Consider the following 25,567-nt stretch of genomic DNA (forward strand, 5'->3'; position numbering starts at 1 on the left):
AATTGAGGTAATATGGGGGGGGGGGGGGGCAAATAGTCTGGGTGGCCATTTGATTAGCTGTTCAGGAGTCTTATGGCTTGGGCTAGAAGCTGTTAAGAAGACTTTTGGACCTAGACTTGGCGCTCCAGTACCGCTTGCCGTGCGGGAAGCAGAGAGAACAGTCTATGACTAGGGTGGCTGGAGTCTTTGACAATTTTTAAGGCCTTCTTCTGATAACGCCTGGTTTAGAGGTACTGGATGGCAGGAAGCTTGGCCCCAGTGATGTACTGGGCCGTACGCACTGCCCTCTGTAATGCCTTGCGGTAGGAGGTCGAGCAGTTGCCATACCAGGCAGTGATGCAACCATTCAGGATGCTCTCGATGTTGCAGCTGAAGAACTTTTACAGGATTTGAGGACCTATGCCAAATGTTTTCACTCTCTTGGGTGGGAATAGGCTTTGTCGTGCCCTCATTGTGATTTAATTATAATGTTGCTAGTTATCTAGTTGTGGCCATCTGGTTAGTATCAACAAAGGCTTACGACAAATTCTAGTTAGCTAGCAACAACATTAGCACAGCTTGCTAGTTAGCTTACATTAGCGACAACAGGCACAAGCCAAACAAGCTACTGTCATCTTGTGGCCTGGAGTATTTCAACGAAGCAAATCAGAGGTAAAACTGTTCTATGTGAACAGCCAAAAGTTAACTGCAGACACTCTGGGCAGAGATGCTAAGTACCTATCGGCATTCAGATTTCTCGGTGTGTCTGACCCTTAACAGAATGAATGGGAGCCCCCTGCCCTGCGTGCCCGGTCAGTATTCGGCCATGATTCCTACAAGTTTAGATAAATGGCTAGACTAATTTACCAATTGAAACATTGTTAGCTGACATGACTAATTGAGTGACTGTCAGTGAGAAAAACTGCTGATGCACAACCAAATTTCGAACTTGCACCTTGTGTATTCTACAATTTGAACTCTCAACAGTAAATTGAGACCCCGACTGGGGGGGGGGGCAAGCCTGAGCTGGGATAAGAAGCTTACTGAAGCTGATTAGCTTTAGAAAACGCTGAGTAGATCTTGCTTGCTTTGTAGGATATCCCTCAAGACTTGAATGGAAAGAGAAGTTGTTTTAGGAGCTAACATAGCTTCACCACTAGAGCGCAGTATTTACAAACCAATATATCAATAGCCTTGACGTTTCATAAAACCCCTTTTCTCAATCATATAAAAGCATTTTTTTGAACAATGTTGTCAATTTTCAGAACAGTGTCCACAGTAAAGGCTTTTTCAAAATGAAGTTACCTTCTCAAAACATAGTTACACAATCAAAACAATATTATACTGTACAAATTGCATAAACATTCATGAAAGGAACCCGAATGCCTGCAAAAAGATTCATGCAACCATAGTTTCCCTTGTGTCCAAGCACACAAAAACAAAAGTTAGACTGTCTTTTAAAAATACCAGTAGATCAATAAATGTTCTTTGCATTCACTAAATCATGATGATCAAAACTGGAAGTACAACTATCCAAAGTTACAGAATTATGTGCAATTACTCTACTTTTATGCATATTTCACCAAACAATTTCATATACATCAAAACAAACATTATTCTTGATAAAAACGTTTCATAAAAATAAGCACATTGTGTGCAGGATTTATTTTTCGGTATCATTACAATGTAGTCAACATTTAGCTGGTTTGCTCTTAGTTTTGTAGACTTTCCCTTGCCACACAGAAACAAGGAAGGTGAATACAGAGGAGGAACACAACTGATATGAATGTATAGACCTTAATCCACACCAAAGCAAAGCTCTATAATGGAAGGACACAATGTTGGAGATTATGACTTTGCATTTAAATAATTTAGCAGACACTCTTATCCAGAGGTACTTACAGTAGTGAGTGGATACATTCTTTGTACTTGTCCCCAGTTGAAATTGAACCCACAACTCTGGCATTGCAAGCACCTTGCTCTACCAACTGAGCCACACAGGACCCAAAGTTACTTAGAGGCAGAGGAGTCATGCCCACAGGGGGCACGTGCGCCTTCAAATTTGTCCTATTTTAAAATATTTCAGATGCAAAATCTATTACTGAACTTTGTGGTGATTTCCATGTGGAATGGAGAAATAACAACAAGTAGAGCACTGACAGCTGGCTAACCTAGCTAGCTAATGTTATCTTTTGTTGCTACACTGCATTCAAAAGATTAGCCAGCTAGTTTAGAGACTATGGCTGATTCTGGAGCTGGATATGTCATAGCATTTAGGGAAAACTTCACCACAGATGGATAGGGGAAACCAGTATCTTTGACTTTGCCATCTATTGTTATCTCCAAAGTTTTGGCATGTTTCATAAATTGCGGCCGTGAATCTGACATAGATATATAAAGAACAATAAGATAAGAAGGTGGGTGCTTACATTTGTCCTATTTCAGACATGTACAAGTGCATTGGAAATGTGTTTTTTTGCACATCCTACTCGGTCAGAGATTAGCCATTATGGGTTAAATGCCTTGCTCATGGGCACATTGACAGATTTTTCACCTAGTCGGGTCTGGGATTTGAACCAGTGGCCCAACGCTCCTAACCGCTAGGCTACCTAGCTCCGGTAATATGGATAGCCTAACTATTGAACAGTTACAGCTGCGTTTTTTTTAAATTGCAATGGACACAGTGCAACCTTTGGTAGGCTGCTGGCAGGCTATTCGGCTGCGCTACAGCAATGCCAAGTCAGCCCGTGCTCACGCCATGGTTCTCACAGCTAGGGGAAGTGAAATGATAGGCTACAATGACTTTGTTCATGCGTGCTGCATATTATATGTAACAACACCCTGAGTGTATCGGACACAAAACAAAACACCAATACACATTAACAACCCAAAATAGATAAAATTGTGGAATTTTCTTTCATAGGTGCATTTTCATTATATACTGGACAAAAATGTAAATGCAACATGTAGATTGTTGGTCCCATGTTTCATGAGCTGAAATCAAAGGATGTGCGTATGACCACAAACTTTTCTGAAATAAAATCTCCCAGAAATGTTCCATATGCGCAAAAAGTTGGGGGTGCTGAGAAGTATTTCTGCCTTTAATAAAACCCTTTTGTGGGAAAAACTCATTCTGATAGGCTGGGTCTGGCTCCCCAGTGGGTGGGCCTATGCCCTCCCAAGCCCACTCATGGCTGCACCCCTACACAGTCATTTGAAATCCATAGATTAGGGCCTAATGAATTTATTTCAGTTGACTGATTTCCTTCTATGAACTGTAACTCAAAATCTTTGAAATTGTTGCATGTTGCGTTTATATTTTTGTTCAGTATAGCATAGACACTTGTGATTTCTAGTTGCACCAATCAAAGCAGTGGAGCATGGCCAAACCATTCATCTTGGGGCTATAGGGGGAGCGGGATTGCTAAGACACGTTTAATGAAACTGGGGTCCCCTTGATCTCCCTCATAATGTAATGAGCACTACATTATTATTTTTTGCAACACTGTCAGTCATTTCTCATTGCTTTCACACATAATGCAAATGCTAAGCACATTTTGGGGAAACAGTAAACACAACTCTCTACAAAAGATGCAAAAGTCAGTTGAGTAATTCATGTCAAACAAAATTAAAACATTTGGTCATGGCTGATACAAATTACTCCCATGAATATGAGCCTCTTCTGCATGTGTGCAAAACTTTTTTGCACAATTGTTCAATCGGCAACGAGTCCTTATTCATGCATTGTCACGCCCTGACCATAGAGAGCCTTGTTTCTCTATGGTGAAGTAGGTCAGGGCGTGACTAGGGGGTAGTCTAGTTTAATATTTCTATGTTGTGTTCTAGTTTATATTTTCTATGTTGGTGTTTTGTATGATTCCCAATTAGAGGCAGCTGGTAATCGTTGTCTCTAATTGGGGATCATATTTAAGTAGCTATTTTTCCCACCTGTGGGTGTGGGATATTGTCTGTGTTTAGTTGCCTGTGTGCACGTCATGACTTCACGTTTCATTATTGTTTTGTTTGTTTCACGGAGATGAAAAATATGTGGAACTATACTCACGCTGCGCCTTGGTCCGCTCATTACGACAATCGTGACATGCATAAGAGGTCACCTCTGAGTTACTGTTTGCACGAATGGACCAAGAGGCAGTGGGCAAGGACAAATGAGAGGTAGAGGGGCCCATAGAGGAAGATCACTCTCAATTGTAAAATGTAAAATACTGTAAAGCCTTTTGTTTTTGTATATTCATGCTCTTGAGTGACATTCTTTCTGCATTGGTCATCTTTGGTAAAATGATTTTATGAAAAAAGAATACAGCCCATGCTGTGATATGTTTGCTTGCCTTTTATGGTGTGTACTATAATTATAGTATCAACAAATGGCACAGACATATTAAAGAGGGTTATGTTAGGGTATATTGATAGTTGTAGTTAGTATTTATTGGGTCATTGTGTAACGCTTGATTGAAATAAATAACTTTACATTAGATAACAATGTGTAGGTTTTGATGGGAGGTAGTTGATTTTGTGTCATTATTTAAAGTTTTGAAAGTTAATGCATTATGCAAATTAGAAGTGTCATTTGGACAACATGTTTCAGTTTGGGCCTATGTTTTAATTGTTTTGAAAAAGTGAATTCTGTTTGGACAAATGGCTCAAGCAATAGAGAAAACTGTATTTATGATGCCATGATATGTGCCTGTATTGATTGTGTGTTATGATCCCATGTACTGTTGACATTTGGATGAAATGTCCTAGGCATGTTAGTGCAGTATATTGAGATGTGTGATTTACAACACTCAGAATGACACCCTCATTAAAATGACAGTTGAACAGGTAAAGAGGTATGCTTAGATAACCTATGCAGAAAAAAAATAATATTTTTTTACATTAGGCATAATGATTATGGCTCTAGATTGCAGGAAAGCTGGTTCGGGTGTTAGACAAATTCTCCATCTTGCAGGCCAACCATCCTCTTGTACTTCACACCTCCTATAGAATAATTGGGTCATGATGCTCCTGCTTAGAGGTAACCCAACTTCATTCCCTGCGTCTCTGCATGTCTGCAATATTGTAACAAATATAAATTATTCCTCATTCCCTATCCCTACATTGTTGTATGACACTGATGGGACTTTTTTGCACTAGTAGTTACTGATTGCTGGATACAGTGAATGCAATTGCACACATTTATCTTCTGATGAAAACCAAGTGTTATATTCTGTGAACAAAACACTGAACAGTGAATTTTGTATTCACTGATGAAAGGGAAAGGGGGATACCTAGTCAGTTGTACAACTGAATGCCTTCAACTGAAAGGTGTCTGACATATATATTTAAAGTTCGTAAAAAAGGGGTCTAAGATCTGCAACTCAGATACAAATGAAAGAACAATGATCAGAAGTTCTGTAAAATGTACAGTATTTGATCATTGCTGTTCTGCAATAGATACAGTTAAAGTCGGAAGTTTACACACACTTAGGTTAGAGTCATTAAAACTCGTTTTTCAACCACTCCACAAATTCCTTGTTAACAAACTATTGTTTTGGCAAGTCAGTTAGGACATCTACTTTGAGCATGACACAAGTAATTTTTCCAACAATTGTTTACAGACAGATTATTTCACTTATAATTCACTGTATCACAATTCCAGTGGGTCAGAAGTTTACCTACACTAAGTTGACTGTGCCTTTAAACAGCTTGGGAAATTCCAGAAAATGTCATGGCCTTAGAAGCTTCTGACAGGCTAATTGACATCATTTGAGTCAATTGGAGGTGTATCTGTGGATGTATTTCAAGGCCTACCTTCAAACTCAGTGCCTCTTTGCTTGACATCATGGGAAAATCAAAAGAAATCAGCCAAGACCTCAGAAAAAAAATTGTACACCTCCACAAGTCTGGTTCATCCTTGGGAGCAAATTCCAAACGCCTGACGAGTTCTGTCTCCTAGAGATGAACTTACTTTGGTGCGAAAAGTGCAAATCAATCCCAGAACAACAGCAACGGACCTTGTGAGGATGCTGGAGGAAACAGGTACAAAAGTATCTAAACTCAGCAAAAAAAGAAACGTCCTCTCACTGTCAACTGCGTTTATATTCAACAAACTTAACATGTGTAAATATTTGTATGAACATAAGATTCAACAACTGAGACAAACTGAACAAGTTCCACAGACATGTGACTAACAGAAATAGAATAATGTGTCCCTGAACAAAGGGGGGGTCAAAATCAAAAGTAATGGTCAGTATCTGGTGTGGCCACCAGCTGCATTAAGTACTACAGTGCATCTCCTCCTCATGGACTGCACCAGATTTGCCAGTTCTTGTTGTGATATGTTACCCCACTCTTCCACCAAGGCACTTGCAAGTTCCCAGACATTTCTGGGGAGAATGGCCCTAGCCCTCACCCTCCGATCCAAAAGGTCCCAGATGTGCTCAATTGGATTGAGATCCCGGCTCTTTGCTGGCCATGGCAGAACACTGACATTCCTGTCTTGCAGGAAATCACGCACAGAACGAGCAGTATGGCTGGTGGCCTTGTCATGCTGGAGGATCATGTCAGGATGAGCCTGCAGGAAGGGTACCACATGAGGGAGGAGGATGTCTTCCCTGTGACGCACAGCATTGAGGTGCCTTGGTGGAAGAGTGGGGCGACATCTCACAGCAAGAACTAGCAAACCATGCACTGCAGTACCTAATGCAGCTGGTGGCCACACCAGATACTGACTGTTACTATTGATTTTGACCCCCCCTTTGTTCAGGGGCACATTATTCAATTACTGTGGGTCATATGTCTGTGAAACTTGTTCAGTTTATGTCTCAGTTGTTGAATCTTATGTTCATACAAATATTTACATGTTAATTTTGCTGAAAATAAACACAGTTGACAGTGGGAGGACATTTATTTTTTGCTGAGTTTATATAGATATAAACGCTGTTAAGGTAATCCATGAATTATGTTAGTATAGCATATGGATCAGCAGCTCAGACATCTTTAAAAAAAGCTAGATGTAATCCAGGCCAAAGCCCTAATATGTTGTGGAACAATGCAGGTAGATTTGGGAGAGATGCCATTAAAGTTGAGACAACAGCTTGCCATGACATATTGGGTAAATTTACAAGGACAAGGTTACACATCCTACAAAAAAGGTGCACCTAGAGTACTGGGAACATGAACAAAATCTGAATACAAGCTTTGGGTGGATAGGCAATTGCATGGCGAGAGAGATGGGGTTGTTTGGGAGGGAGTTTAGCCACTCTGTAGTTCTTCCTGCTATCCAACCTTGGTTTCTCTGTGACATGGTGAGGTTGGACCCAGGTGCAGAGAAGAGACCAGACGAGGAATCAGCGGTTAAGGATAAACATAATACTTTACTGAGAAACAGTAACAGAAGGATCACAGTAACACTGAGAAACCATACAAATACAAAGTCTCGAAAACTCACTCCGGAGACAAACGCATACAGCACATAATTCAAGCTTCAACAAAGAACAAAAAAAAACACACCTCTTTTAACAGGGAAATCAAAATGAATAAATAGGACACACCTGTGTCATTAATGTATCTAGGACGGTCTCTGCCCCCCTCTGGTGACAGGTGGAACCATGACATTCTCCCTCAGCCAGTGATAGATCTAGGGTTGCCTGAGAGGGTAAGATATGTTGAGGAAGGAGTAGATTCAGTTGTAATCAAACATTTAAGAACACAATACTATGCTTTCTTGAATATATTCAAGGATGGATCTAAGGACCCTAAAACAGGGAGGACAGGAGCAGCTTAGTGTTCCTGAGTTTAAGGTGGCAGTGACGAAAAGAGCAACTGATAATTGATCTGTTTACACAATGGAGTTGTTGACCATACCATTAGCTGCAGAGTGGGTGGAGGAGGTGAGGCCAGACAGGGTAGTCATCTGCTCTGACTCCTGTGCAGCACTGATGAGATTAAATTCATGTGTCTCAGGGCAGACAGGATGTATTGTATGAGGTTTTGCAGTGCTTGTATAGAGTGAAACAGATGGGGTATTTGTTATGTTCCTCTAGGTACCAGCTCATGTGGGAGTAGAGGGGAATGAGGAAGTGGATATTATCGCCAAGCAGGCTCTTAAACAATCTAATGTTGAGATGGAATTGTCAATCAGTAAAGCAGAAGCCAAGGGGTTAATAAGAACAGTGGTTAAAAATAAGTGGCAAGAGTTGTGGAACAGGGAGAGTAAGGGAAGACACCTGTATAAAATCCAGGAAAAGGTGGGGGCAAGGAGGTCCTCAGGCCGAGAGAGAAAGGAGGAAACACACAAGGCTAAATAGAACATTGAAATTGGTGGGGAAACATCCAACTGGGAGGTGTGATCATTGTTAGGAGGAGATGGAGACATGTGAAACGTTCTATTTCAGTGCCAGAAATATGTGAGAGAAAGGGAGCGATTGTTATTATATTTGAGGAGTAATGGGGTTGAAGAGTCAGGATTAAGTGAACCTGCTGGGGAAATCTTCAGCGGATGTAATATTTCATTATGTATGTCGTTTCCTTAGGGAGACGAGATTATTGGGTAGGATTTATCCTCTGGGTACCAGCTCACTGTTTCTGGTCCACACTCCAGTCCAATTGGTGGCGGTAATGCACCTTAAAGTTGGTTGCCAATTGCGACATAAAATCCACAGAAAAATAATTAGTCAGCGCTTTCGTTGACGTCACATCCAGTTTCTTCCCAGCTGGATAAAATAACATAACTCATCTTCGAATAAACTATGAAATAAGATGGTATGAAACATTAATCAATGTAATCTAGCAGGATACTGGTTGATAGCAATAAAATATGATCAGTTCTTAGCTAGTTCTAACGTCACAGCTAGCTAACTGTTAGTTAGCCATTGGCATTGCATTGGCAAGTTATAGCCGCAGTTCAACCAAGGTTGAGAAGGTGGCTAGGATTTCGGTCAGCTACATTCTTCTCTGCGGTAAAGTTATCTTGCTACTAACAGTGTTGCTTTTGCAATGTTTGGAAGGAATACACTCCCAGAATTCAGACACATCCGGACAGAGAGCAACAACAGCTGCATTCAGTGAGCAGCCACAGGATAACGTCACGTCGTATCATATCATACCAGTTGAATGCGTGAGTTGTACATATAGTTCATACCGAACTATATGAATATAGGCCCCCGTCGCCAGTTGTCCTCTGCAGTTAGCTGTAAGTATTGTATTTCTACACTGAACAAATATAAACGTAACACGTAAAGTGTTGGTCCCATGTTTCATGAGCTGAAATAAAAGATCCCAGAAATGTTCCATATGCACAAAAAGTTTGTTTCTCTCAAATGTTGTGCACATATTTGTTTACATCTGTGATAGTGAGCATTTTTTCCTTTTATCAAGATAATCCATCCACCTGACAGGTGTGGCATATCGAGAAACTGATTGAATGGAATGATCATTACACATATGCGCCTTGTGTTGGGGACAATAAAAGGCCCCTCTAAAATGTGCCATTTTGTTACATAACACAATGCTAGAGGGAGAGTGCAATTGGCATGCTGACTGCAGGAATGTCCACCAGAGCTGTTGCCAGAGAATTGAATATTCATTTCTCTACCATAAGCTGCCTCCAATGTCTTTTTAGAGAATTTGGCAGTAGGTCTAACCGAAATCACAACCACAGACCACGTGTATGTAGTTGTGTGGGTTAGCAGTTTGCTGATGTGCCCCATAGTGGCGATGGGGTTATGGGTAGGCATAAACTACTAAAACAATTTGCTTTTTCTCAATGCCAATTTCAATGCATAGAGAAAGCTTGACAAGATCGTGCCATTCATCCACCGCCATCACCTCATGTTTCAGCAGGGTAATGCACAGCCCAATGTTGCAAGGATCTGTATGCAATTCCTTGTCCTAGTTCTTCCATGGCCTGCATACTCACCAGACATGTCACCCATTGAGCTTATTTGGGATGCTCAGGATCTACGTATACGACACCGTGTTCCAGTTCCAGCCAATATCCAGAAACTTTGCACAGCCATTGAAGAGGAGTGGGACAATATTCCACAGGCCACAATCAACAGCCTGAACAACTCTATATGAAGGAGATGTGTCGCGCTGCAGATGGTAGTCACACCAGATACTGACTCGTTTTCTGATCCACGCCCTTTTTTTCCTTTTCATTAAAGGTATTTGCGACTAACAGATGCATATCTGTACTCCCAGTCATGTGAAATCCTTAGATTAGGGCCTAATTAATTTATTTCAATTGACTGATTTCGTTATATGAACTGTAGCTCTGTAAAATCTTTGAAATAGTTGCATATATATTTTTGTTAAGTGCCACAACAAATTGCTTTGAGACTGCTCTCGAAGTTGATGTCTGCCACCTCTTGCTTTTTTTTTTTTAGTGTCTTAGCGCCCTGTTTGCCCAGCCCGTTTTCTAATGTGCTACACAAAAATAGACAGAAAACACATTTAATTTTTACCTTTTCTTTCGGCATGTGAAGACCCGAGGAGTTCATATACTGTCAAGATCCAGTGGACCATGCCCAGAACTCCACTGCCATTCTGGAGATGGGACATAGTTGTTGGAAGGTATGTCAAACCGTAGTGGATAGACCCTCTCGCTCTCACTCAATCTGTGTGTGGCTTTATATTCTGCTAGTACATTGACTAGTCAGTCAAAAACAGATGGCCAAACTGACACGTTTGATCATTGTTTCGATTTTTGGTATTCCGTCAATTTCTGTGTGTGAACTTTGTGATTTCATCTGTTATTCAACTCAATCACCACCTTTGTTTAGCTTGGAGGGCAGGTGCGCAAAGATGTGAATCACACACCAGTCATCTGCACGACATTGAGTGTGCTGGACCCAGGGAGTTCCTGAGAGGGAATGAGCCGTGCATCAAGTAAGGGAGAATCTAGCTGCTGTACTTGACTGCAGTTTCTGACAAGCTCATCAGTCATTGTTTGTTGTTACATGATGATAGTCATTCCCAGTTTACGGTACTGAGACACCTGCCTGACTTCATCATTCAACAGATTTGAAATACCTGCTTGGAGGTCAATGCTATATATCAGAGCTGTTCAATTCTGGTTCATGAGGGCCGAAACACTTACAGTTGAAGTCGGAAGTTTACATACAACTTAGCCAAATACATATTTAAACTCAGTTTTTCACAATTCCTGATATTTAATCATAGTTAAAATTCCCTGTTTTAGGCCAGTTAGGATCACCACTTTATTTTAAGAATGTGAAATGTCAGAATAATAGTAGAGAGAATGATTTATTTCAGCTTGTATTTCTTTCATCACATTCCCAGTGGGTCAGAAATTTACATACACTCAATTAGTGTGTGGTAGCAATGACTTTAAATTGTTTCACTCGGGTCAAATGTTTCGGGTAGCCTTCCACAAGCTTCCCACATGCTTAGCTTGGGTGAAGTTTGGCCCATTCCTTCTGACAGAGCTGGTGTAACTGAGTCAGGTTTGTAGGCCTCCTTGCTCCCACACACTTTTTCAGTTCTGCCCACAAATGTTCTATAGGATTTAGGTCAGGGCCACTCCAATACCTTGACTTTGCTGTCCTTAAGCCATTTTGCCACAACTTTGGAAGTATGCTTGGGATCATTGTCCATTTGGAAGACCCATTTGCAACCAAGCTTTAACTTCCTGACTGATGTATTGATGTTGCTTCAATATATCCTCACAATTGTCCTGCCTCATGATGCCATCTATTTTGTGAAGTGCACGTCCCTTTTGCAGTAAAGCACCCCCACAACATGATGCTGCCACCCCTGTGCTTTACGGTTGGGATGGTGTTCTTCGGCTTGCAAGCCTCCCTATTTTTCCTCCGAACATAACGATGGTCATTATGGCCAACAGTTCTATTTTTGTTTCATCAGACCAGAGGACATTTCTCCAAAAAGTACGATCTTAGTTCCCATGTACAGTTGCAAACCATAGTCTGGCTTTTTTGTGGCGGTTTTGGAGCAGTGGCTTCTTCCTTCCTGAGCGGCCTTTCAGGTTATATAGGACTCGTTTTACTGTGGATATAGATACTTTTGTACCTGTTTCCTCCAGCATCTTCACAAGGTCCTTTGCTGTTGTTCTGTGATTGATTTGCACTTTTTGCACCAAAGGACATTCACCTCTAGGAGACAGAACACGTCTCCTTCCTGAGCGGTATGATGGCTGCGTGGTCCCATGGTGTATACTTGCGGACCATTGTTTGTACAGATGAACGTGGTACCTTCAGGTGTTTGGAAATTGTTCCCAAAGATGAACCAGACTACAATTTTTTTTTCTGAGGTCTTGGATGATTTTTTTATTTATTTATTTACATTTACATTTAGCTTATTTTTATTTTATTTTTTATTTTTCCTCCATGATGTCAAGCAAAGAGGTACTGCGTTTGAAGGTAAGTCTTGAAATACATCCACAGGTACAAATTATGTAAATTACCCTATCAGAAGCTTCTAAAGCCATGATAGTCAACTTAGTGTATGTAAACTTCTGACCCACTGGTATTGTGTTAATTTACTGTAAGTGAAATAATCTGTAAACAATTGTTGGAAAAATTACTTTGTTTACTGTATGTAAACTTCCGACTTCAACTGTATGTTTTTTGTGACTACCTGGTAGTTAATTGCACTCACCTGGTGTCCCAGGTCTGAATTATTCCCTTATTAGAAGGAGAGGTTGTGGTCACTGAATGGTTTGATAAGCATGAAAATTATCCAAACCAATGGTCACCAACCTTTTCTGAGTCAAGATCACTTTGAGTCAAAATGCAAGCCGATCTACTGCTCAGATTTTAAAAATGTTTATGTAAGACTATGCAACATTAACCAATTAAAAACAGTTCTCTAGCAATGAGGTTTGTGCAGTTGGCTATAAGCCCAATAAATTATCTCTGCATATTATCTATGCTTGAATTGCCTGGCCAATTTTGTTCTTAGACCATTTAGAAATTGTATTGATTTTTTTTTTTTGGTATAGGATCACACTGGTAATAGATAATTTCAAATAAAATGTTGGTCACATACACATGGTTAGCAGATGTTCATGCGAGTGTAGCGAAATGCTTGTGCTTTTAGTTCCGACCATGCAGTAATATCTAACAAGTAATCTAAAAATTTCACAACTACCTTACACTTGTGTGTATATAAGGAAGGAATAAGAATATGTACATATAAATATATGGATGAGCGATGGCCAAATGGCATAGGCAAGATGCAGTAGATGGTATAGAGTTCAGTATATACATATGAGATGAGTAATGTAGGTATGTAAACGTTATATAAAGTGGCATTGTTTAAAGTGACTACTGATACATTTATTACATCCAATTTTTAATTATTTAAGTGGCTAGAGATTTGAGTCAGTATGTTGGCAGCAGCCACTCAATGTTAGTAATGGCTGTTTAACAGTCTGATGGCCTTGAGATAGAAGCTGTTTTTCAGTCCCTCGGTCCCAGCTTTGATGCACCTGTACTGACCTTGCCTTCTGGATGATAGCAGGGTGAACAGGCAGTGGCTCGGGTGGTTGTTGTCCTTGATGATCTTTTTGGCCTTCCTGTGACATCGGGGGGTGTAGGTGTCTTGGAGGGCAGGTAGTTTGCCCCCGGTGATGCGTTGTGCAGACCTCACTACCCTCTGGAGAGCCTTGCGGTTGTGGGCGGAGCAGTTGCTGTACCAGTAAAAGTTTGAGTGTTTTTGGTGACAAGCCAAATTTCTTCAGTCTCCTGAGGTTGTTGCGCCTTCTTCACCACGCTGTCTGTGTGGGTGGACCATTTCAGTTTGTCCGTGATGTCTACGCTGAGGAACTTCAAACTTTCCACCTTCTCCATTACTGTCCCGTCGATGTGCTTAGGGGGGGTGCTCCCTCTGCTGTTTCCTGAAGTCTACGATCATCTCCTTTGTTTTGTTGAGTGTGAGGTGAGGGCCCATTCCGAGGGCCCTCACCTCCTCCCTGTAGGCCGTCTCGTCGTTGTTGGTAATCAAGCCCAGCACTGTAGTGTCATCTGCAAACTTGATGATTGAGTTGGAGGCGTGCATGGTCACAGTCATTGGTGAACAGGGACTACAGGAGAGGGCTGAGAACGCACCTTTGTGGGGGCCCCACATTGTTGAGGATCAGCGGGGTGGAGATGTTTTTTCCTACCTTCACCACCTGGGGGCGGCCTGTCAAAGTCCAGGACCCTGTTGCTCAGGGTGGGGTCGAGACCCAGGGTCTCGAGCTTAATGACGAGTTTGGAGGATACTATGGTGTTAAATGCTGAGCTGTAGTCAATGAACACTATTCTTACATAGCTATTCCTCTTGTAAAGATGGGTTAGGGCAGTGTGATTGCGATTGCGTCGTCTGTGGACCTATTGGGGCGGTAAGCAAATTGGAGTGGGTCTAGGGTGTCAGGTAGGGTGGAGGTGATATGATCCTTGACTTGTCTCTCAAAGCACTTCATGATGACGGAAGTGAGTGCTACGGGGCGATAGTCGTTTAGCTCAGTTACCTTAGCTTTCTTGGGAACAGGAACAATGGTGGCCCTCTTGAAGCATGTGGGAACAGCAGACTGGGATAGGGATTGATTGAATATGTCTGTAAACACACCAGCCAGCTGGTCTGCGCATGCTCTGAGGACGCGGCTAGGGATGCTGTCTGGGCCGGCAGACTTGCGAGGGTTAACACTTTTAAATGTTTTACTCACGTTGGCTGCGGTGAAGGAGAGTTTGCAGGTTTTGGTAGCGTGCCGTGTCGGTGGCACTGTATTGTCCTCAAAGCGAGCGAAGAAGTTGTTTAGTTTGCTCTAGGAGCAAGACATCTGGGTCCGCGATGGGGCTGCTTTTCTTTTTGTAGTCCATGATTGACTGTAGACCCTGCCACATTCCTCTCGTGTCTGAGCCGTTGAATTGCGTCTCTACTTTGTCTCTATACTGATGCTTAGCTTGTTTGATTGCCTTGTGGAGGGAATAGCTACACTATTTGTATTCGGTCATGTTTCCGGTCGCCTAGGCCTTAATTAAAATCAGTGGTTCGCGCTTTCAGGGAGGGGGGGGGGGGGTGTGTACACGACGGTGATTATAATCGAAGAGAATTCTGTTGGTAGATAATGCGGTCGGCATTTGATTGTAAGGAATTCTAGGTCAGGTGAACAAAAGGACTTGAGTTCCTGTATGTTATGATCACACCACGACTCATTAATCATAAGGCATACACCCCCGCCCTTCTTCTTACCAGAGAAGCGATGTGCACGTCTATGGAGCCTGACCAGAAGACTGCTCTGTCTGCCCCTTCTGCGGCGCCGTTGTTTTGGGTCGCCTGCTGGGATCCGATCCATTGTCCTGGGTAGTGGACAAAATAGAGGATCCACTTCGGGAAGTTCGTATTCCTGGTCGTAATGTTGGTAAGTTGACGTTGCGCTTATATCCAATAGTTCCTCCCAGCTGTGTGTAATGAGACTTAAGATTTCCTGGGGAAACAGTGTAAGAAATAATACATAGTTTCCTAAGAACGCGAAGCGGCCATCTCTGTCGGCGCCGGAAGTGTCTGTTGTATTAATTGTGAGGCCCAGCTGAGTGAACATAATATACAGTACCAGTCAAAAGTTTAAACACACCTACTCATTCAAGGGTTTTTCTATATTATTACTATTTTCTACATTGTAGAATAATAGTGAAGACATCACAACTATGAAATAACACATATTGAATCATGCAGTAACCAAAAAGTGTAAAACAAATCAAAATATTTGAGATTCTTCAAAGTAGCCACCCTTTGCCTTGATGACAACTTTGCACACTCTTGGCATTCTCTCAACCAGCTTCATGAGGTAGTCACCTGGAATGGTTTTCAATTAACAGGTGTGCCTTAAGTTAATTTGTGGAATTTCTTTCCTCCTTAATGCGTTTCAGCCAATTACTTGTGTTGTGACAAGGTAGGGGTGGTATACAGAAGATAGTCACCGTTTGGCGAAGTTCGCCGTTTTGAATCCAAAATAGGTAACCTACGTGATTCGTGTAAATCCAATGAGAAAGTGGATCACTTCTGGCTGTAAGCGAACAAGTGATGCGCGTTTGGAGCAATATTGGCTGTATCTGAAGAGACAACCAACTTGCTAGTTACAGCATCAGCGTGCGCTCTGGAAAGACAGCGGAGAGTGGAAAGGCAGGTTGCCAGTTACAGCAGCGCGTCCCCAGAACGATAATGAAGAGGTAGGTGAGAAGCCTGACCACGGAAACGGGGGTGAGAAGGTGATGAACCGTACTTCATGAGCTGTAACTGAAAAACAGGCTGGCATTTGGAAAGTTTTTGAGGTAAGGGAGCAAGTGTGTTGGAACAAGAATTGTTAGCGTTGTAAAGTATCTTGCTAGGTGGATCGAATTCTCTGTTAGCTAGCCAGAGAAATGTTGAGCAACATTAGCCAACTTAGCTGATAAAATAATTGAGTTTATGGTGTGAAAATTAGCTGGCTAATAAAGTCAGACAGCTAGCTAGCTAACGTTACAACATCAGATGATCTAACGTTAGTAACCTAACCAACTCGCTATAGTATTAACTGGTATACGACTCCATGCCGTTTCTCAAGTTATGTTAGTTGCTTACTGGACCCTGGCATTCTGTGTGAAATGTTAACTAGCTAACATACTAATGTTTTCCCTCCTACAGTATGTGGTTAATATTCAGAATGAGAGAATTAGGTGAAAATGAGGCGTTGCTTGTTAAACAAGTGGATTCAGGGATCAAGTGTAGCTGGAGCTGGGCCTGGCTTAAGCTGGATGCCACTATAGAGGCGAAAGGAACACCACACACTTTCCCGCTTTCTCACTTTTTCAATACAGTGGATAAAAAGGGGTATGCCAGGTATACTCTGTCTGAATGAGATCAATTATGCCAACAAAGGGTATCATGCTCTGCTGGCACATTATAGAACAGATGTCCACAGGCAAAACGTGTACAATGTAATAATGTGCAGTGTAGCCCAAAGATATTGCTTTTGTTGTGTTGAACTTGACAGTAACACGTGTGTGAGTGAGGGTGGATTATTATTACTTTTTTAATTTTTATTCAGTGAATGTTATTTTTGTACACATGTAGGCTTGTGCACTTGATCGATGTCTACTATAGTGGCCACTATAATAGAGCAAAAATACAATGCCTGTTTTGTTTCATTCTATTTGTACTTTAAGATGTTTTTTTCCCCAAGTGCAATATTTAGATTGTGTGGGGTCACAAGCGTTCTATGTGTGTATCGTTTTTGCTCAAGACTTGAGTGTCTTTTGCAGTAAAGTCATGGCAACAAATAACATTGGATTGCTTTCCTGACATTTTTTTTAACTGTGTGTTATGTTCACGTTAACCACTTATTTTATTTTACACACTGAGACTGATCATATATATCATATTCTTTGTTGTTTAATTAGTTAACCTGCATTTCCCCCCTAGCAGGGATTTATTTTGCATGTTTCAGTGCAACAAATAAAGGTGTCACCTTTTTGGGCCCTCACCAGTTTGCGTCTCTGCTAAATGCTTCAGAGTTCAAGTAACAGACACATCTCAACATCAACTGTTCATAGGAGACTGGGTGAATCAGGCCTTCATGGTCGAATTGCTGCAAAGAAACCACTACTAAAGGACACCAATAAGAAGAGACTTGCTTGGGCCAAGAAACACAATCAATGGACATTATACGGGAGGAAATCTGTCCTTGGTTCTGATGAGTTCAAATTTGAGATTTTTAGTTCCAACCGCTGTGTCTCTGAGATGTGGAGTAGGTGAACGGATGATCTCTGCATATGTGGTTCCCACCTTGAAGCATTGCTGGTGACACTGTCTGTGATTGATTTAGAATTCAAGGCGCACTTAACCAGCTTGGCTACCACAGTATTCTGCAGCAATACGCCATCCCATCTGGTTTGCGCTTAGTGGTACTATCATTTGTTTTTCAACAGGATAATGACCCAACACACCTCCAGGCTGTGTAAGGGCTATTTGACCAAGAAGAGTGATGGAGTGCTGCATCAGATGACTTGGCCTCCACAATCAACTAACCTCAACCCAATTGAGATGGTTTGGGATGAGTTGGACTGCAGAGTGAAGGAAAAGCAGCCAACAAGTGCTCAGCAAATGTTGGATCGCCTTCAAGACTGTTGAAAAGCATTCCAAATGAAGCTGGTTGAGTGCAAAGCTACCATCAAGGCAAAGGGTAGCTACTTTGAAGAATCTCAAATATAAAATATATTTTGATTTAACACTTTTGAGGTTACTACATGATTCCATATGTGTTATTTAATAGTTTTGATGTCTTCACTATTATTCTACAATGTAGAAAATAGTAAACAAATAAAAACCCTTGAATGAGTAGGTGTGTCCAAACTTTTGACTGGTCCTGCATATTTTGTTTACTGAACTGATGGCCTGCGTCTGATGGTCAGTCTGAGGTGGGAGGGAGCAGTGTAGGGATTTAAATTAATTTAAAGGTCAAATACATTTTAGGTCAAATGCATTTTAACAGTCAGCAATAATCTAATGAATTCAGTTCTACTTAGGCTAAATCTAAGCCTTCCACAACCAATAAGACCCACTAATATTTACATTTTATCAAAATAGTTGAACATGCTTTTTATTTTTCTGCAACAATCATTGATCTGACTTTCAAGTCTGTATGGAAAATAATATTTTTTTGTTACAAATTTAAATAGAACCATGCGTAACGCACATTCACTAATAATGGCGTAATTGTTGTAGCAGGCAGTCATAAAAGTTCTCATCAACAATCTCTCAAGCCCATGTGTAAGATAGTGATTAACCACCTAATCTTTATATTTAAAGCTTAGCCAACTTGGATCTATTTAAGTGATAATGCCCGAGAAGTCGGTGTTGGAGCATATATTGGCACGGGGCGGCAAACCATGCCAATATATATCCTCCAAACACCGGCTTCCCGGGCATTATCACTTTTATACAACGTGTTACCAACATTTTTTTAAAATTTAACCTTTATTTAACTAGGCAAGTCAGTTAAGAACCGCCTACCAGGGAACAGTGCCTTGTTCAGGGACAGAAATACAGATTTTTACATTGTCAGCTCGGGGATTCGATCTAGCAACCTTTCGGTTCCTGGTCCAACGTTCTAACCACTAGGCTACCTGCCGCCCCAAATAATGATTGACCTATTTTCATGTTGTTTTTATGAATTTATTCATACTATTTCATCCTTCTACAAGATATAATGGAATGTTCGGTTGCCAGAGACGCAACCCAGTCGTTCGTTGTAAATGTTCCATTGCCATACAGGCTGGAAACATTCTTATTGCTTGCTTACTAGCTAGCCAACTATGGCTAACTTAGTCACGTCAAACAGTGCAGCCAGAATAACAACAGTAGCCGCATTTGTTTAAGCTGTTTTCTAGTGACATTTTAATTGGATACATCCATAAGAATGAGCTAATGAGGTATGATTTCTCCTGGCATAGAAAATGTGCTCACTCATCAGGACACTGTTGTTCAGAGGAGCTAGACAACAACACAGCTAAAAAGATCACTTCAAACGGAAGCTGGAAAGACCAAACTAGCTGCACTTTGTTTTGTTTGACCTTTTTTTTTAATTGACATTTCTTTGTATATATCCATAAAAATGCCAGGTGATTCATGATTTAGACTGGCTGAGAAACGCTTCCTCTCTGTCTCGTCCCGACTCCCGACACGTTGATTACTATGGGACAGCTGGAGATCGAATTTGAATATTGAAACAATGTTGCAAATGTTGGAGAGACAGACAGTAGGGTTTATACTAATCTCCGCTATTGAAAACTAAATGTTAGTCTAAAAGAAATGTGAGATAATGTCTAGATGCTTTTTAAAGTGGAGCTCAAGTTCTTAAATTGCCTGGCCGGGCTGATGAGACAGTGGATTGCGCTGTCAGATGGTACAGAGTAAATAGGCAATTTTAACGTCATAGATTTAGCCAGTGGTAACTTGTGGAATAGATACTGGCTGGAATGCAGTTTAACCAATCAGCATTCAGGATTAGAACCACCTGTTGTATAATTGCTAGCTAACAAGATTGAACAGTTGAATTGTTATGAACACACATCCCTTCTGTTTGAAAAGCATGTTAGCCTGTCCACTTTGTTCAGATGTTGAAATCAAGTGGCCTACCTTATTTCTCAGAATGAAAATGAGTTGCCAATACCTAAAATAATTGTTTTATGCTTATTGCACATTTATAAAACAGACTAGACAGCTAGTATAACAGTCTGGCTAAAATGCTGCTAGCAGTACGTGGTACCCCAAGGACAAACTGAGCATTCATTTCCCAGAATCAATGTTCATTGATACTCTTGTTTTAGTAGTGTCTGCTCTGCATGCAATTTGAGGAGTTGAGACACAAGGGTATTGTTAGAAAAGTTGTCTATTACAGTAAAATAATGTCTCAATGTGTTTCGATTCTGTTGGACCAAACCTCAAATGCAAATAGTGAGTTGAAACCGCTTGTCAGAGAGGAAGACGTGATCTCTCAACTTTGTTGGCGTGAGAGACAGGTCGATGGGTTGGTGTGTAAACCATAGAGGAAAAGGCGACGCGAGAGGTTTCACTCTTGCTAAAATCTGTCAAAAATAAACCCAATGCGTTTCTATGGGCTTATCTTGGACCTGAGCTTGTCGCCTGCCTTCCCACCTTTAGGACAACGACTCCCATTGTTAGGGCCGAGACGTGCATCTCTTCATTATATACAGCTCTGTGGTAAATGAGAGTTCCACACAGCACAGAGGAGCGAAGGAGATGAGACCAAAAAATACAACATGAGAACAAACACTCATAAAAACGAAGAACAATAACCTTGCGATACAGGCATTTGGAATATCGCGCAAAAACATTCATTAGAATTAATTCCATATATCGCCTAGCCCCAGAGCAGCGGTGAGGTTGCCTCTCACCTGACTCAGTCCCTCCGCTCTCCCTCTGCTGAGAAAAGGGGAGACAGTCTTCTGGCTTATGGCGAAACTCAAGTCGCACTGCATTATTTCTACCTCATGCACCAATTCATGTTGTTAATCCTATGACCAGAGAAGGTGAAACATTCCTCCATATTCAAAAAGACACAAGCCACGAATAATAACAAAGAAAGCTTATCAGAACACTTTACTATGCTCATTCATTGCAGCTGCAGTGCTGGTTGTAGTGTGAGTGGAAGTAGGAGAACGCGCATTATATGGCTTATAAAAGTGTTTTTGTAAGTTTTGACAGTGCTGAATAACAACTTTAAACATGAAGTTACTCAAAAACAGCAGCTCTTTGCTGTATATTCGTTGAGTCTCTCTCTAGTCATGGTTTTGAAATCTCACAGTATCAACTTTGCTGTGCGTTTTGAGGTTTCTTTTTACAGTCTATGGCTCAAGAAATCTGTCCAGACATGGTGATCTGACCTGTCTGATTGGCCGGCGGTATGCCTATAGGCGCACATGATTTGCTCTCTGGTTAGGCGAAATTCTACCTTCAGACACATGAAATGGTTCAAAATGGGAACACTTTGCCTTCCCGGCGCTAGGAACGCAAGGCTTTATTGTTGGGTTTTTTACAGAAATGTTTGGTGATCGACTAGGAATGCCTTGGAGATCGACCAGTCGATCACGCTCTAACGGTTTGTGACCACTGATCTAAACCATATGCCAAGGTTGTCTCAATCACCAGATCTCAACCTAATTTAACCCCTTATGGGAGATTCTGGACCGGCGTCTGAGACAGCGTTTTCCATCAACAAAATACCAAATGATAGAATTTCTCGTGGTTGAAAGGTGTTGCATCCCTCTGAGTTCAAGACACTTGGCACATTGACGCTGTTCTGGCAGCTCGTGGTGGCTCAACACACTAATACACTTTATGCTGGTGTTTCCTTTATTTTGGCAGTTTATTTTGGCAGTACATTTACTTGGCCTGGAAATGGAAGTTGTTTCAGAAGCTAACATACTTTTGTGTATATAGTGTATGTGGACACCCCTTGAAATTAGTGTATTCGGCTATTTCCAACCACACCCGTTGCTGACAGGTGTATAAAATCGAGCGTACAGCTATGCAATCTCCATAGACAAACATTGGCAGTAGAATGGACTTACTGAAGAGCTCAGTGATCTTTAACGTGGCACCGTCGTAGGATGCCACCCTTCCAACAAGTCAGTTTGCCAAATTTCTGCCCTGCTATAGCTGCCCCGGTCAACTGTAAGTGCTGTTATTGTGAAGTGGAAACATCTAGGCGCAACAACGGCTCAGCCGCGAAGTGGTAGGCCACACAATCTCACAGAATGGGACCGCTGAAGCGTGTAGCATGTAAAAATCATCTGTCCTCGGTTGCAATGCTCACTAACGAGTTCGAAACTGCCTCTGGAAGCAACGTCAGCACACGAACTGTTCGTCGGGAGCTTCATGAAAGGGGTTTCCATGGTTGAGCAGCCGCACACAAGCCTAAGAACGTCATGCGCAATGTCAAACGTCAGCTGGAGTGGTGTAAAGCTCACTGCCATTGGACTCTGGAGCAGTTGAAATGTGTTCTCTGGAGTGATGAATCATGCTACACCATCTGGCAGTCTGACGGACAAATCTGGGAAATCGTAACGTAAACCTGGGAAATCTTAACACTACAGCATACAATGACATTCTGGACGATTCTGTGCTTCCAACTTTGTGGCAACAGTTTGGGGGTATTGCTGTTTCAGCATGAGCCCTGTGTACAAAGCAAGGTCCATACAGAAATGGTTTGTCGATCGGTGTGGTAGAATTTGACTGGCCTGCACAGAGCCCTGACCTCAACTCCATTGACCACCTTTGGGATGAATTGGAGCGTTGACTGCGGGGCAGGCATAATTGCCCAACATCACTAAAGCTCTTGTGGCTGAATGGAAGTCCCCGCTGCAATGTTCCAACATCTAGTGGAAAGCGTTCCCAGATCAGTGAAGGTTGTTACAGCAGCAAAGGGGGGACCAACTCCATATTAATTCACATGATTTTGGAATGAGATGTTTGACGAGCATGACTTTTGGTCATGTGGTGTAGCTTCACCACTGGAGAAGTATTTACAAACCAATATATGAATGGCATTGGAAGTTCATAATAATGTGCCCGACAGGAGACCTTTACATCACTTTTAATGGGCTCACCTGGCCATTCCTTCCTGTTATTGACACCTCTGCCTTGTGATTTCAGATACACTGGCCACTATTTCATCACTCTGCTGTATTCCTTCTTCCTGGGGTGCTTTGGAGTGGACCAGTTCTGCCTGGGGCACACAGGCACAGCTGTGGGCAAGCTGCTGACCCTAGGAGGCCTGGGCATCTGGTGGTTCGTGGACTTCATCATCACCGGAGGCCTGATGCCTAGTGACCACAGCAACTGGTGCACCTTCTACTGAGACCAGCGAGCATGGGTTGAAGACCTTTTAAGGTGGGTTTACATTGCAGAGATGCGGGCCGAATATTTACCATTTGTTTATTTGTGAATTACAGTTTTGAGCAGTTTGACCACGTATCGGATGCCTTTCTATCCGATTCTCCTAGAGAATCTTGTCACCTGACATGCTATCACTTTGTTTGCGCATGCCACAGATGACCATTAATCGCACCATAATAAACAACGTGTCGGCCGTTAACGCAATTTCCTCAGTCTTTTCTCTCACCGTGGGAAAACGAGAAGTATGAGCAAAGGATAAGTGGACCAGGGGCATGGTTGAGTGGCTGGCATGTTCGATATCATTTGCCTTCAGTAGGCTGCTATAGATTTCTGTGCTTTGTTTTGAAAGACTTGGGTCTAAAGGTTAGACCACTGAACTGTTTAAGCAAAGGAAATGGTTTGCTATGTTGTCTATATGAAAGCTTCAATCTATATGTTTCATTATGAGATTGTTTGCGTGCACAAACTACACAATAGCTGAGATGTTACGATGTCTGAGGGCAATTTCACAACACGTTTACTTGAAGAACAGTGCAGATGCAAAGTTTGTTAACAGGATGACTGCACAAACAGCACACACTGGCATTCTGTTATCAGACTTTGCACCGGCACTGCTCTTCAAATAAATGTTTTTGTAAAATTGTCAGTGGAACTTGTTAAAAGTAGTCCTTGTGCATATAGTTGTATGGTTTGTTGAACTTCGCAATCATTGGTTTTTGTTTTGACATTTTAAAGTGAAAAATCCAAGTTCCCCAAATCATTCTGTTACCATGGATTGCCCATGACCATATGATGAAAATTGTAAAAAAAAAATATATGTATATGTTCTAGCTGATCACTGAAGCTTTGCAATGATGTTATAAAGAATGCATCTTAGCTGTTCCCCTTTCATCATACTACTACATGTTGATCATCTCTCTGTGCAGTCCTTTCTTAATTTTTATTTTTTACATCTGATGTATACTAAAAGTACATAATACTGGATGTTGGCGTTTGGACCCTTCCATAGTGCTGGTTGCATTAGCCTACAGGGGTCACACCTACATATACTGTTCACATTGCATACATGTCATTCCAAATGTAGTTCTGTTGTGTTCATTTGAAAACAACTTAATGAACCAGAGGTTAAAGACACATTAGGACCCTATGTGTAATGCTGTTCATATCTACCCTCAATAATTCAATAATTTGTTTTATATTTCTTTGTTATGCATGGATATGTGTGTCCTTATTTATACTTTAACAGAAATATAACAACATGCAACAATTTCAAAGATTCTTACTGAGTTACAGTTCATATGAGGAAATCAGTCAATTGAAATAAATTCATTAGGTCCTAATCTATGGATTACATATGACTGGGCAGGGGTGCAGCCATGGGTGAGCCTTGGAGGACATGGGCCCACCCACTTGGCAGCCAGGCCTAGCCACAAAAGGCCTTTATTACAGACAGAAATACTCCTCAGCACCCCCACCCCCACTCAGACGATCCCCCAAGTGAAGAAGCCAGATGTGGAGGTCCTGGGTTGGTGTGGTTACGCGTGGTCTGCGGTTGCGAGGCCAGTTGGACGTACTGCCAAATTCTCTAAAACGACGTTGGAGGCAGCTTATGGTAGAGAAATTAACATAATTCTCTGGCAACAGCTTTGGTGGACATTCCTGCAGTCAGCATGCTAATTGCACGCTCCCTCAACTTGAGACATCTGTGGCATTGTGTTGTGTGACAACTGCACATTTTAGTGGCCTTTTATTGTCCCCCAGCACTAGGTGTCTTCCAAAATGTGACATTTTGGGAAAAAGGTTGGCAAAAATGCATCTTCCTAGGTGTAATGTGAGAGAATGCAGACTGTCTCACTGTGTTTGCCATCCCTGCACATCAAGTGTTTGTGGTTCAATAAAATGTTTGTTTGGTTAAGTATTTCTCTTTGAATCCTGTTCTGAATCGATGATTTGTTCAAAATGAACAACGTATGAGATGGGTCCTTTTTGTTCTGTGCATGCATCCATCCATGCACTTTTCGATTCATTGTGTTTCTTTACACCTGATGACTTAGGCTTGTTCATAGCACAGAGATATTTTTACTGCGACATACAGGTAACTGCCAAAATAAAGGAAACGCCAACATATAGTGTCTTAATAGAGCATTGAGCCAGAACAGCTTCAATGCAC

At 41.6% G+C, this 25,567-nt stretch overlaps 1 pseudogene; it reads left to right on the forward strand.

The window, feature by feature from the left end:
* Positions 1-7,823: 7,823 nt before the first annotated feature.
* Positions 7,824-25,315, forward strand: LOC106584936 (TM2 domain-containing protein 2-like; annotated as a pseudogene).
* Positions 25,316-25,567: the final 252 nt, after the last annotated feature.

Source organism: Salmo salar, chromosome ssa24 (genome assembly GCF_905237065.1).
Source record: "Salmo salar chromosome ssa24, Ssal_v3.1, whole genome shotgun sequence".
Classification (NCBI taxonomy): domain Eukaryota; kingdom Metazoa; phylum Chordata; class Actinopteri; order Salmoniformes; family Salmonidae; genus Salmo; species Salmo salar.